Consider the following 14,728-nt stretch of genomic DNA (forward strand, 5'->3'; position numbering starts at 1 on the left):
CTATCAGCCACTCCTATGTAAGGCCTCATCAATCCTGGCGGAAGAGTGCTTGGAAATATGTGAGATGGTGCTCTAGCATGAGCTGAGCCTGTCTGCAGCTGTCGGGAACCACTCCCTAAGCTGTTCCGGGATATTGCCATACCATATACTCTTAAGTGCATTATAATCCTTGCGGTTAAATGCTATCTTTGGTTTGGCTTTATCAAAACATGTCGAGTAAGGTGTCATACGAATTGGAATACTATCCCCTCGACAGTTCTGTCAACGGGGATAGCATTCCACCCTTCTAGAGGGACACGACATGTGTGTAGCCTTAACCCCGGTTAAAGTTAACCAGAGCCTCAGCATCACAAAATGGATGCTGCCACCACAGACACGAGTCTGGCCTCCTGCTGCTGACCGAAACTCGGCAGATGGTGGCCTGGACAAAGGGTTTCCTGCCTTGGGAGGTGCGAGCACCACCCCAGACAGGGTTTTGTGTATTGGGTAGGACAGGGCTGAATAGAATCAGACATGCCCGGGGCACACAAGGTGTCCCCGTGCATAGGCCAGTCCAAACCGGTCCTGGGACTTTCCAGACCCAGGCCTGGCGAGGAGCTGGACAAAGGAAAGGGGGTGTAACCGCCCCCCTTCCTGGTTCCTCCCAGAGGAGGGACTTAGTAGGTGATCCACCCCTCAGATTAGGAATAAGAGTGGAAGCAGTGCCATTGCACGGCAGATCATCCTGAATCAACTTTAAACAAAGAAGAAGACTGGATTTCGACATTCTGCCGCTCAGAAGACTGAAGAGAATCCCCCTTGTAGCCTAGGAGTGGCCACCCTGTGAATACAGGCACCAACCAGCAACTCGACATCTGCTTTGCCGCCGCCTCCTGCCGGAGCCCGAGCCCAGAGCCCAACAAGAACCAGACTCCCAGACCTCTCAGAGCCCGATCCACAGTCCCTGCAAAGAAGGGACCCGTGGAGGCACCGAGTGACGTGGGACCGGACCTCTTGGAAGACACTCGAAAAGCTGACTGCGCAGCATCTGAGGCATCCTCAACGTTGTGCTTTGGGGACCCCCACCAACGAGCAGCCCTTGCACCGACGAAGAGCCCTCCAGCATCTCCACGATCTGCGTGGGGCCTGTTTGCATTGTGCCACTCGACACGCCATCCCGGCCACTAGCCACGTGGTCAGCGGCCATCTTGGCGACGAAACCGACAAACTACACAGCGGGTCTGGTTGCTCCAGACTCACCCAAGCTCCTGTGAAAAGTAGCCCTCGCTCTGACCTTGCTGGTCCGAGTGTTAAGCATCTTTTGATTCCTGCGTGGCTTGCATTAGCCAAGGCCTGTTTGCTCCGATCAAGTTGCTGACACCGCCAACAGGGAGAAGCCTGCGTGCGACAGCTCGTGACCGACTCCTGGACATCCTCGACCCCCGGTGTCCACGTGGCTGCAGAGAGAAGCTACCTGACAACGCCTGTTTGCACCCGACATCGCCTGGTTCCAATCTGGTTCCACGGTAGTCACTGGCTAGTGACTTTGAACATTGTCCCCTCTGCTTTCAGGTCTTCACATCTTCAGATCCACCCTTGGATCCACCGGAACTCTTCACATCGAGCCGCCTGCAGCATCTTCAGCTCCAAGCACCATCGACCAGCGTGACGAAACCCGACACTACTTCGACCCTGTGCACCCGCTTCCTGTGGGTGAGGTAACTCAGCTCCGCCGGTGTTCCTACACTGGTAAACATCTCAAAGGCCTGTGTCTTAAGTTTCAGCTTTATAGGTCACTCGGAAGGTTCCGAACTATCTAACTTTGTACTTTTTACGCACCATAGACTTTGCATTGGAAAGTGCGTGCACTTTGAACACTGCACCCGAGTCCCGCGGGCCTTTCCCGACTTAGTCACTGCTAGTCTCGAATAGCTCCAGCGATTCCCAAGGCCCTAGGCCTGTTCCCTTTCTATTTGGTATCTCTTATACAACTTTCTTAGTATATGGTTTAGGTGGCCCCTAGGGCTCATCCATATTGTGCAACTTTTGTGTATTTTAAACTGTCTTGTGATTTTACGCTTGTGCTTCTGTGCTCATAAAGAGTCCAGGGGATTTTATAGTTAATAAATCAATATATATTTTCAATATATATCTGTGTGGTGTCCTTTCATTTGGTATCCAAGGGGGTTGTGTATGGTAATACAGCTGGCTTCACATGCCTTTCAGAGTTTAGCCTAAGACTGCTTTGTCCACGTTACCACTAGGATAACTGGTCTACAAGGTTGAATTACAACCAATCATCATAAGGGTTGCTTGGCATGGTACAAAGTGATCACTAAGAATTAGTGAGCATTATATACCAGGCCAACTTCTCACATTGGTGAGCAGCGGATTGGGATCTGAGCTTGCTGTTGTTTTACCATTACACTCTTTGAGATTATCATTTGAAAGATCATACAGGTACCTGCTAGGTACATATAAAACAAGACTAGTATACTTAAGTTCTACTGAACTTAGTTGTTGTAGAGCAAAGGGAGTAGCACACCCTGACTACAACTACTAGATAGGTTTAGTAGGTAAAAACAGGTGTAGGTAGATTGCAACACATCCACCCACACTAGAGCAATGTCTGGAGCAGAGGGTTCCACTGGGAACATCCCTGTTGAGAGTGACCCTCCAAGGGCACCATCCAAATTTTCTATTTTTTCCTTTAAGGAATTAAGACAGCTTTGTGTCTTAAGGGGTCTGAGGACAGGGCCTACCCCTACCACAGACCACCTTAGAGAGATCTTGGATCAGTCTGAGACTCTAAAGACCTCTAAGGCAAACCCCACAGGGGATGCTGGAGGAGGCCATCCTTCAGAGGATGACACTGTAGACACCCCTGTCCCTTTCATCCTGGTAGATGAGGAAGCCCCCATCACTGGAGCTCCTCAGGTAGATCCAGAGGAGGAAGAGGAAGAAGAGACAGAAGGGGGGAGCAGTGAGTCAGATGATGACAGAAATAGTCAGATGCTGGTCAGTAGACTGAACCAGGCTAACTTAAGCCTATTTGGGACTGAATCGGGTAACAACCCATTCAGACCCCCAGGTGGACTTAACCAGAAGCCTAGGAGGAGAAGGACTCACTCAGGTGACTCTAACAACTCCCATGCTTCTAGAGGCTCTCATGGTCACTCCAGAAAGGAGATGACTAGCCCTCAGAGAAGGGAACATGAGGCCAAAATGAGAGAGGCGGAATTGAGGATCCAGAGACAAGAGTTAGAGGTTGCCCTGGCCCAAGAGAAACTTGCTAGAGCAAGACAGCCTAGAGAGAGTGGGGTAATAGAACCCACTGGTGGCAGCAATATCCACAAGGATAAAGACAGGTCTTTTGATAACAGAAACCTGAGTAAGATTGTGCCCCCCTACAAAGCTGGGGATGACATCCATAAATGGATAACTGCAATGGAGAGTGCCTGCAGAGTACAGCAGATCCCTCAGGAGCAGTGGGCAGCAATCTTGTGGCTCTCCTTTGAAGGTAGAGGCCGAGACAGACTCCTCACAGTTAGTGATGGGGATTCTAGAAACTACCTGGTCCTGAAGAGTGCTCTTATTGATGGGTTAGGCTTAACCATTGAACAGTACAGGTTAATGTTCAGAGATACCCAGAAGACACAGACTCAGGACTGGTCTGAATTTGTTGAGTGTGCCACTAAGGCTCTGGAGGGATGGTTGCTGGGAAGCAAGGTTACAGACTATGAAGGATTGTATACTTTGCTGATGAGAGAACACATTTTAAATAATTGTCAGAACCAGCAGTTGCATCAACATTTGGTTGACTCAGATTTGACCTCTCCCCAAGAATTGGGAAAGAGGGCAGATAAATGGGTAAGAACCAGAGTTAAGCAAAAGAACCAGAACCAGAACCAGGGTGGTGACCAGAAGAAAACAGACCAGAAGGGTGGGGAGCAGAAATCTAAAGACCAGAAGTCTTCAACAGGGCCCCAAACTGAAACAGAGGGTGGGTCCCAAACTTCCAAGAAGAAGAAGAAAGAAGGTCAGAAGAAACCCTGATGTAAAACTTGTAAAAACACCTCTCACTGGACAAGTGAGTGTAAAAGGGTGGAGCCCCCAGTACTGCAGCCCCTAAGGCAACTGCACCCACTAGTACAGCTAGCAGTGCTGGTCCACAAACCAAGGGGGTAGTGGGTATTACCTTGGGAACTGAAGGAGATTCTGCCCTAGTTAGGACCCTTACACAGGCTGTTCTGATTTGTGAAGGGGACATAGATTTGACTCTTGACATAAGCCCCAGTAATCTGGGCAAATACAGACAGACGCCTTTGATTAATAACAAAGTGGCTCAAGCTTACAGGGACACATGTGCCAGTGTCACTATGGTGACACCTAACTTTGTGGACCCTGGACAATACGTGCCAGGTGATAATTACCTGGTGACCAATGCCAGCAATGTCACTACTACACATAGTGTGGCACTTGTTAACTTTTCCTGGGGAGGGGTAACTGGCCTAAAAAGAGTTGTGGTTAGTGCTGATCTCCCAGTAGAATGTTTGTTGGGCAATGACCTGGAAAACTCTCTATGGTCAGAAGTTGAGTACAGGACTCATGCAGAGATGTTAGGGATATCATCACATGTCCTTGCTGTGACCAGGTCACAGGCCAAAAAGTGCCTCTCTGAACCTCAGGTCTTGGATCCTGGAACAATGGACCAAGCACCTTCCAAGAAGAAGAACAGGAGGGTTAAGGCTGTGCCTTCCCAACTGCCTGCAAGTGAGGATCAGGCTTCACAGGAAACTGGTCTTGAGGCCCCTGAAGGAACTGTCTCTGAAGAACTTGAACCTGATCAGATTGAGTTTCTGGGGACAGGGGGACCTTCTAGGGCAGACTTGGGGCAGGCTCAGTTAACCTGGCCTTCTCTTGAACCCCTCAGACAGCAGGCTGCTGCTGAGGCTGCTGGGAATGCTCAAGGTGCCCATAAAGTTTATTGGGATGAAGGACTCCTTTAAACAGAGGGTAGAGACCCCAAGCCTGGTGCAACCAGGAGGTTGGTTATACCTCTGCAATTTAGGGGTTTCCTTCTCACCTTGGCCCATGATATTCCTTTAGCAGGACACTTAGTCCAGAATAAGACCAGGGACAGGCTTGTCCCTCATTTTCACTGGCCTCACATGTCTGAAGACACCAAGGAGTTTTGTCGCTCCTGTGAAACCCGCCAAGCCAGTGGTAAAGCAGGTGGAACAACAAAGGCCCCCCTAATACCACTACCTGTGGTGGGGGTTCCCTTTGAAAGAGTGGGGATTGATATTGTAGGTCCAATGGATCCCCCTACAGCATCTGGGCACAGATTCATACTGGTGGTAGTGGATCATGCCACCAGGTACCCAGAGGCAATTCCACTTAGGACCACAACAGCTCCTGTTGTGGCCAGGGCCTTACTTGGAGTTTACTCCAGAGTGGGGTTTCCTAAGGAGGTAATATCTGATAGAGATGCCAACTTCATGTCAGGATATTTGACAGCTATGTGGAAGGAATGTGGTGTCAACTACACGTTCACCACTCCTTATCATCCACAATGTAATGGGCTTGTTGAGAGATTTAACAAGACCCTAAAGGGCATGATTAAAGGATTACCTGAAAAGCTCAGGCGAAGATGGGACATCCTACTGCCCTGCCTTTTGTTTGCTTACAGAGAGGTCCCTCCAAAGGGGGTTGGCTTCAGCCCCTTTGAATTGTTGTTTGGGCACCCTGTAAGAGGACCCCTGTGTCTGGTGAAGGAAGGATGGGAGTTACCTCTCAAAAAGCCTAAGCAAGACATAGTGGACTATGTACTTGGTCTCCGCTCCAGGATGGCAGAGTACATGGAAAATGCATCCAAAAACCTTGAGTCTAGCCAAGAATTACAGAAAGCTTGGCATGACCAAAAGGCTGTCCTTGTTGAGTTTCAGCCTGGACAGAAGGTATGGGTGTTGGAGCCAGTGGCCCCAGCAGCACTCCAAGACAAATGGTCTGGACCCCATACAATTCTGAAGAAGAAGGCAGAGGTTACCTACTTGGTGGACCTAGGAACTCCCAGGAGCCCCCACAGGGTGCTCCATGTAAACAGATTGAAGGCATATGTCAGCAGGGAAGACATGGGCTTGCTCATGGCTACAGATGAGGGACAGGAGGAAGAGACTGACCCTCTCCCAGACCTGCTCACTCAGAACCCTGAGGATGGTTCAGTCGATGGTGTGGCCTTAGTTGGCAGCCTCACTGAGCATCAGCAACATGACTGCAGACAAGTTCTACAGGCATACAGGCATATTATCTCATTGACACCCAGTCAGACTAACTGGTGTACCCATGTGGTGGACACTGGTGACAGTCTTCCTGTAAAGAGCAAGATTTACAGGCAACCTGACCACGTCAGGGACTGTATAAAGACTGAGGTGCAAAAGATGCTGGAATTAGGTGTCATTGAGCCTTCAGAGAGCCCCTGGGCTAGCCCAGTGGTTCTGGTCCCCAAACCTCACACCAAAGATGGCAAGAGAGAGATGATGTTCTGTGTGGATTACAGAGGACTCAATGCTGTCACCAGGACAGATGCACACCCTATTCCAAGGGCAGATGAGCTCATTGACAAGTTGGCTTCTGCCAAATATTTGAGCACATTTGACTTGACAGCTGGCTACTGGCAAATCAGGTTAGCTGAGGAGTCTAAAGCCAAGACAGCATTTTCTACCCCTAGTGGGCATTATCAGTTTGTGGTAATGCCCTTTGGTTTGAAAAATGCACCTGCCACCTTCCAAAGGTTGGTGAATCAAGTCCTCACTGGGTTGGATGACTTTTGTGCAGCTTATCTGGATGATATTGCTGTCTTTAGCTCCACCTGGGAGGATCACCTGGTCCACCTGAAGGAAGTGCTTGAGGCTCTGCCGAAGGCAGGCCTCACTATCAAGGCAACAAAGTGCCAGATAGGGCAGAGCAAGGTTGTATACCTGGGCCACCTTGTAGGTGGAGGCCAAGTTCAACCACTGGAGAGTAAGATCCAGACCATCAAGGACTAGTCCCCTCCAACTACCCAGACTCAGGTCAGAGCTTTCTTGGGCCTGACTGGGTACTACAGGAAGTTTGTTAAGAACTATGGGTCCATTGTGACTCCTCTTAATGATCTGACATCTAAGAAGATGCCCAAAAAGGTTCAGTGGACAGAAATCTTTTAAAAGGCCTTTAATGACCTGAAGAAGGCCATGTGCTCTGCACCTATCCTGAAGAGTCCTGACTACTCAAGAGAGTTCATCGTCCAAACAGATGCTTCTGAGTTGGGAGTGGGAGCAGTGCTTTCACAGCTTAATGTAGATGGCCAGGACCAGCCCATTGCTTTTATTAGCAGAAGGCTGACCCCCGGAGAGAAACGTTGGTCAGCTATAGAGAGGGAGGCCTTTGCTGTGGTGTGGGCCCTGAAGACCATACTTATTTGGCACTCACTTCAAGATTTAGACCGACCATAAGCCCCTCTTATGGCTTAATCAGATGAAGGGTGAACACCCCAAACTACTCAGGTGGTCCATTTCCCTACAGGGGATGGACTTTACAGTGGAGCACCGCCCAGAGACTGACCATGGCAACGCAGATGGTCTCTCCAGGTACTTCCACTTAGAACATGAAGACACAACTGGTCAAGGTTAGTCTACTGTCCCTGCATTTGGGGGGGGGGGGGGTTATGTAGGAGAGTAGGGTCTGCTATCCTATGGTCACCCCAAATTTTTGCTTTTTGCTTCACTGGTTTCTGACTTAATGTGGCTGTGGGCCTGCTAATCAGACCCACAGCCTGCTGTTCTCTCTCTAAATTACTGCCAATGCACTTTAGGTGCATTACGAATTGGAACTGGTTCACTTTATTGGCCCCTGTAACAGTGTACCCTAGGTACCCAGGGCATAGGTGTTTCAAAGGCTTACCAGGGGCTGCAGCATGTATTGTGCCACCCCTGGCCTGGCCTCCATATTTGACACAACTGGCTGATCACTCAGATGGGGTAAGTTGGTGTAATCACCTCTTACTTAGATATAGTATCCCTATATCTAACCTTAAACTGGACACATATGTTCCTATCAGCCACTCCTATGGAAGGCCTCATCAATCCTGGAGGCAGAGTGCTTGGAAATATGTGAGATGGTGCTCTAGCATGAGCTGAGCCTGTCTGCAGCTGTCGGGAACCACTCCCTAAGCTGTTCCGGGATATTGACATACCATATACTCTTAAGTGCATTATAATCCTGGCGGTTAAATGCTATCTTTGGTTTGGCTTTATCAAAACATGTCGAGTAAGGTGTCATACGAATTGGAATACTATCCCCTCGACAGTTCTGTCGACGGGGATAGCATTCCACCCTTCTAGAGGGACACGACATGTGTGTAGCCTCAACCACGGTTAAAGTTAACCAGAGCCTCAGCATCACAAAATGGATGCTGCCACCACAGACACGAGTCTGGCCTCCTGCTGCTGAACGAAACTCGGCAGATGGTGGCCTGGACAAAGGGTTTCCTGCCTTGGGAGGTGCGAGCACCACCCCAGACAGGGTTTTGTGTATTGGGAAGGACAGGGCTGAATAGAATCAGACATGCCCGGGGCACACAAGGTGTCCCCGTGCATAGGCCAGTCCAAACCGGTCCTGGGACTTTCCAGACCCAGGCCTGGAGAGAAGCTGGACAAAGGAAAGGGGGTGTAACCGCCCCCCTTCCTGGTTCCTCCCAGAGGAGGGACCTAGTAGGTGATCCACCCCTCAGATTGGGAATAAGAGTGGGAGCAGTGCCATTGCACAGCAGATCATCCTGAATCAACTTTAAACAAAGAAGAAGACTGGACTTCGACATTCTGCCGCTCAGAAGACTGAAGAGAATCCCCTTTGTGGCCTAGGAGTAGCCACCCTGTGAATACAATTCAGAAAAGGGGGTGGTGATGAACAGAGCGTCTGAATTAAACAGACCACTCTTACCCAGTCCAAAGATCAGGGCTTGATACATCACCATTATTTATCTCACTGCACCATCCCAGCTCAGAACCTGGCTATATGCAAATCAGTCTTTCCCTGGCCCAGTGCATCATGGGAACAGGGCAGACTAAACTACCAAGCCAATTCTTCACCAGAAAGGAGACAAGCTACCGGGGACTGGTTTCTGGCATTTCAGCCGTCTTCGGCCCGGCTTGCTTGAATCCTGATGGTGCAGTGAGAAAGGGACTCATGTCTGAGTATACCCTGCCACACCTATAGTGGCCAAAAATGATTCAGAAAAGGGGGTGGTGATGAACAGAGCGTCTGAATTAAGCAGACCACTCTTACCCAGTCCAAAGATCAGGGCTTGATCCATCACCGTTATTTATCTCACTGCACCATCCCAGCTCAGAACCTGGCTATATGCAAATCAGTCTGTCCCTGGCCCAGTGCATCATGGGAACAGGGCAGACTAAACTACCAAGCCAATTCTTCACCAGAAAGGAGACAAGCTACCGGGGACCGGTTTCTGGCATTTCAGAAGTCTTTGGCCTGGCTTGCTTGAATCCTGATGGTGCAGTGAGAAAGGGACTCATGTCTGAGTATACCCTGCCACACCTATAGTGGCCAAAAACGATTCAGAAAAGGGGGTGGTGATGAACAGAGCGTCTGAATTAAGCAGACCACTCTTACCCAGTCCAAAGATCAGGGCTTGATCCATCACCGTTATTTATCTCACTGCACCATCCCAGCTCAGAACCTGGCTATATGCAAATCAGTCTGTCCCTGGCCCAGTGCATCATGGGAACAGGCCAGACTAAACTACCAAGCCAATTTTTCACCAGAAAGGAGACAAGCTACCGGGGACCGGTTTCTGGCATTTCAGCCGTCTTCGGCCCGGCTCGCTTGAATCCTGATGGTGCAGTGAGAAAGGGACTCATGTCTGAGTATACCCTGCCACACCTATAGTGGCCAAAAATGATTCAGAAAAGGGGGTGGTGATGAACAGAGCGTCTGAATTAAGCAGACCACTCTTACCCAGTCCAAAGATCAGGGCTTGATCCATCACCGTTATTTATCTCACTGCACCATCCCAGCTCAGAACCTGGCTATATGCAAATCAGTCTGTCCCTGGCCCAGTGCATCATGGGAACAGGGCAGACTAAACTACCAAGCCAATTCTTCACCAGAAAGGAGACAAGCTACCGGGGACCGGTTTCTGGCATTTCAGCCGTCTTCGGCCCGGCTTGCTTGAATCCTGATGGTGCAGTGAGAAAGGGACTCATGTCTGAGTATACCCTGCCACACCTATAGTGGCCAAAAACGATTCAGAAAAGGGGGTGGTGATGAACAGAGCGTCTGAATTAAGCAGACCACTCTTACCCAGTCCAAAGATCAGGGCTTGATCCATCACTGTTATTTATCTCACTGCACCATCCCAGCTCAGAACCTGGCTATATGCAAATCAGTCTGTTCCTGGTCCAGTGCATCATGGGAACAGGGCAGACTAAACTACCAAGCCAATTCTTCACCAGAAAGGAGACAAGCTACCGGGGACCGGTTTCTGGCATTTCAGCCGTCTTCGGCCCGGCTTGCTTGAATCCTGATGGTGCAGTGAGAAAGGGACTCATGTCTGAGTATACCCTGCCACACCTATAGTGGCCAAAAACGATTCAGAAAAGGGGGTGGTGATGAACAGAGCGTCTGAATTAAGCAGACCACTCTTACCCAGTCCAAAGATCAGGGCTTGATCCATCACTGTTATTTATCTCACTGCACCATCCCAGCTCAGAACCTGGCTATATGCAAATCAGTCTGTTCCTGGTCCAGTGCATCATGGGAACAGGGCAGACTAAACTACCAAGCCAATTCTTCACCAGAAAGGAGACAAGCTACCGGGGACCGGCTTCTGGCATTTCAGCCGTCTTCGGCCCGGCTTGCTTTAATCCTGATGGTGCAGTGAGAAAGGGACTCATGTCTGAGTATACCCTGCCACACCTATAGTGGCCAAAAACGATTCAGAAAAGGGGGTGGTGATGAACAGAGCGTCTGAATTAGGCAGACCACTCTTACCCAGTCCAAAGATCAGGGCTTGATCCATCACCGTTATTTATCTCACTGCACCATCCCAGCTCAGAGCCTGGCTATATGCAAATCAGTCTGTCCCTGGCCCAGTGCATCATGGGAACAGGGCAGACTAAACTACCAAGCCAATTCTTCACCAGAAAGGAGACAAGCTACCGGGGACCGGTTTCTGGCATTTCAGCCGTCTTTGGCCCAGCTTGCTTGAATCCTGATGGTGCAGTGAGAAAGGGACTCATGTCTGAGTATACCCTGCCACACCTATAGTGGCCAAAAACGATTCAGAAAAGGGGGTGGTGATGAACAGAGCGTCTGAATTAAGCAGACCACTCTTACCCAGTCCAAAGATCAGGGCTTGATCCATCACCGTTATTCATCTCACTGCACCATCCCAGCTCAGAACCTGGCTATATGCAAATCAGCCTGTCCCTGGCCCAGTGCATCATGGGAACAGGGCAGACTAAACTACCAAGCCAATTCTTCACCAGAAAGGAGACAAGCTACCGGGGACCGGTTTCTGGCATTTCAGCCGTCTTCCGCCCGGCTTGCTTGAATCCTGATGGTGCAGTGAGAAAGGGACTCATGTCTGAGTATACCCTGCCACACCTATAGTGGCCAAAAACGATTCAGAAAAGGGGGTGGTGATGAACAGAGCGTCTGAAATAAGCAGACCACTCTTACCCAGTCCAAAGATCAGGTCTTGATCCATCACCGTTATTTATCTCACTGCACCATCCCAGCTCAGAACCTGGCTATATGCAAATCAGTCTGTCCCTGGACCAGTGCATCATGGGAACAGGGCAGACTAAACTACCAAGCCAATTATTCACCAGAAAGGAGACAAGCTACCGGGGGCCGGTTTCTGGCATTTCAGCCGTCTTCGGCCCGGCTTGCTTGAATCCTGATGGTGCAGTGAGAAAGGGACTCATGTCTGAGTATACCCCGCCACACCTGTAGTAGCCAAAAACGATTCAGAAAAGGGGGTGGTGATGAACAGAGTGCCTGAATTAAGCAAACCACTCTTACCCAGTCCAAAGATCAGGGCTTGATCCATCACCGTTATTTATCTCACTGCACCATCCCAGCTCAGAAGCTGGCTATATGCAAATCAGTCTGTCCCTGGCCCAGTGCATCATGGGAACAGGGCAGACTAAACTACCAAGCCAATTCTTCACCAGAAAGGAGACAAGCTACCGGGAACCGGTTTCTGGCATTTCAGCCGTCTTCGGCCCGGCTTGCTTGAATCCTGAATCCAAAATGGAGGCAGCGGTGCATTTATTGCAGGCAGATCGGCTGGCAGGCTGACGACAAAGATGTGGTCTCCCAAAGCTGGCAGCAGGGTCGGTCGGAGTGTAGAATAGGCAGACTGATCTTTCCTTAATTATTATTATTTTCAACACTTTAGGGCCTAAGAACAGCCTGGGCTGCGGGCAGGCTGATGCTGTACAATATTTGGTATTCCATGGGATTTTTGTTTTATTTTCCTGCTCTTCACGTCGCCGGCCTCCGGGAGCCAATAACAAATCGGTACCTTTCCCTTTAATTTTGAGGTGTCGTGGAATACATGCCCTAATACAGCCACAGTGTCACAATTTCGTAAGCCAAACATTAGCAATGCTTTAGTTTTTCATCCGAAGCAAGCTAATGTTGAAATTAAATCCTTCTGATTTTTTTTCTAATTCGTGTCTTTAGCAGTTCCCAAAGGTCTGAGTCTAATGTAAGAGGAGGTAACAAGGTAAATGTTGGGCCTTGAAAAGGATGTATGAAGCAACTGAGGCAGTCCTGCGTGGAAGGAAAGCTTAAAGCTTTGTGCCCGTTGAGCCTACCTGTAGACCTTCCTCCTTTTGGGACAGCCCATCCAGACTGCATCTTGTGCTTCACGGCTTCTTTACATAACATGTATACTTTAGATACGAAATTGCCTCACAACAGCAGTGAAGCAGTCTGAGGTTCCGTGACAATTGTAAGTGGTGTTTTCGACTCACACGAATATGGTCGAGTCTAGTATCTATGAACCGCAAATGACGAGTTTAGCAAGTGTGCGCAGTTTCGCTGTGCTAACTTAAACCGTTCGTTTGTTATGTGGGTTTGTCATCTGTACCCACGGGTTCCATCTTAGATACGGCATCCATTTTGTCTCTTGCCCTCAAGTAGCCAGCGAACGGACGCTGTCCGCTTCGCGACCCTGGGACTCCCAAGATATTTGCGGAAGACACATGTTCTTTGAAAGTGTCTTTATGACGAGGGGGATGCTACTGTAAGGCAGATGGCGCCGCTCGAGGCTCATCTTGCCGCACGGGCTTATTGTCTCAGCCGTGCATCTCATTAGGCACGTCCCTTTGATGCCTGTATCTCGTGCTTCTCGACACTCCCCTTTTACACCCTTTCCGATCCCCCCACTGTTTCCGTCTTCCTCTGCACCTGTCTTCGTTCCTGTTTCGATCTACTTTACTGCTGATTGGAATTTGCTAATGGTGGGAAGATGGGTTTTTACAGTTGGGAACCGCCAAATGTTTCCGCACTTATGTTCCGGATCTTGTGTGTTTCAAAGTGATCTAAGCGACCCCTCTGAGAGCGACTTGTGGGAACCAGGTTGTAAACTATTGTGTATCATGTTATCCTATGGGTAGAAACTGTATAAAAGGAGCGATCCACAAATACAATTTGAAGCAGTCTCCCCGAACTACACTCGATGTACTTCTTGTGACTTCTGTGTTCCCTGCAGTAAATAAATCTTGACTCTTTGACGCCGAAGGAAGTGTCCCGTGTCTCTGTGATTTGTACGCCGGAGCAGGTTACCCACGAAGGTTTCAGGTGTTGTGCCCTGGCACCGCTGGGTCCAAAGAACCCAGTCCTTCAGTTGGCGCCCAACGTGGGGCTGCATCAGTGGTACCGGTCCAAGCCTGACGATCGTGAGGAACTTCGTGTGAAATCTCCGAGGGAAGGTGCACCCCGCTTCATCGATCCTGTTGTCGAAATAAGTGGCCCGAAGACTTTTCCCGCGAAGATTCCCGCCTCCTAACGGCTGCGACGGACTGCTACCCTGACTGTAGACCTGTTTTGGCGCCTGGCGTAGACCTTGGTATAGCGAGACGATTGACGGGCCTTCCTGAGGACGCCATTGATCTTTGAGTTAAGTATTTGTGGGTCGCTCCCAGAGTTCTTTGTTGTAAACACTTTAGCGAGTGTTTTTGTTGTAGACACTTTAGCGGGTGTCTTTGTTGTACACGCTGTGTGAGTGTTTTTGTCGGTGACACTTTGCTAGCGTACTTTGTTGTTGTTGTATTTGTTTGACGACTGCAGCCGCCAAAGACCGAGGGTTTTGTTCTTGCTGGGACTTGGTAAATCCCGTAACCCTTGAAGTTTGTGAAACTCGGCTAGTGTGCAAGATGCCTGGTCGCAGTACTTTGTTCAGTTGCTTTAGACCTTGTGGTGCGGATTCCCTGCTGGAGGACTCGTGTCCGATACCTCCGGTTGGAACTCCTACATATGACCTATATAGCAAACATGGGCTAGGCCCGATTGCTTTTAACGATTATTGGATCAAATATACAAAGAAAGACGGCGATCTTCGTTGGCCACCTCACGGTAGCTTCGAAGCGTCGATCTTAGATAATTTGGAAATAAAGTTGTTCGAACGTAAATCAAGGCCGGCCATGTTTGATGCCTTTCGGTTCTGGCGCAAAGAAGC

This window comes from Lissotriton vulgaris, chromosome 4_1, assembly GCF_964263255.1.
Source record: "Lissotriton vulgaris chromosome 4_1, aLisVul1.2, whole genome shotgun sequence".
In the NCBI taxonomy this organism is placed as follows: domain Eukaryota; kingdom Metazoa; phylum Chordata; class Amphibia; order Caudata; family Salamandridae; genus Lissotriton; species Lissotriton vulgaris.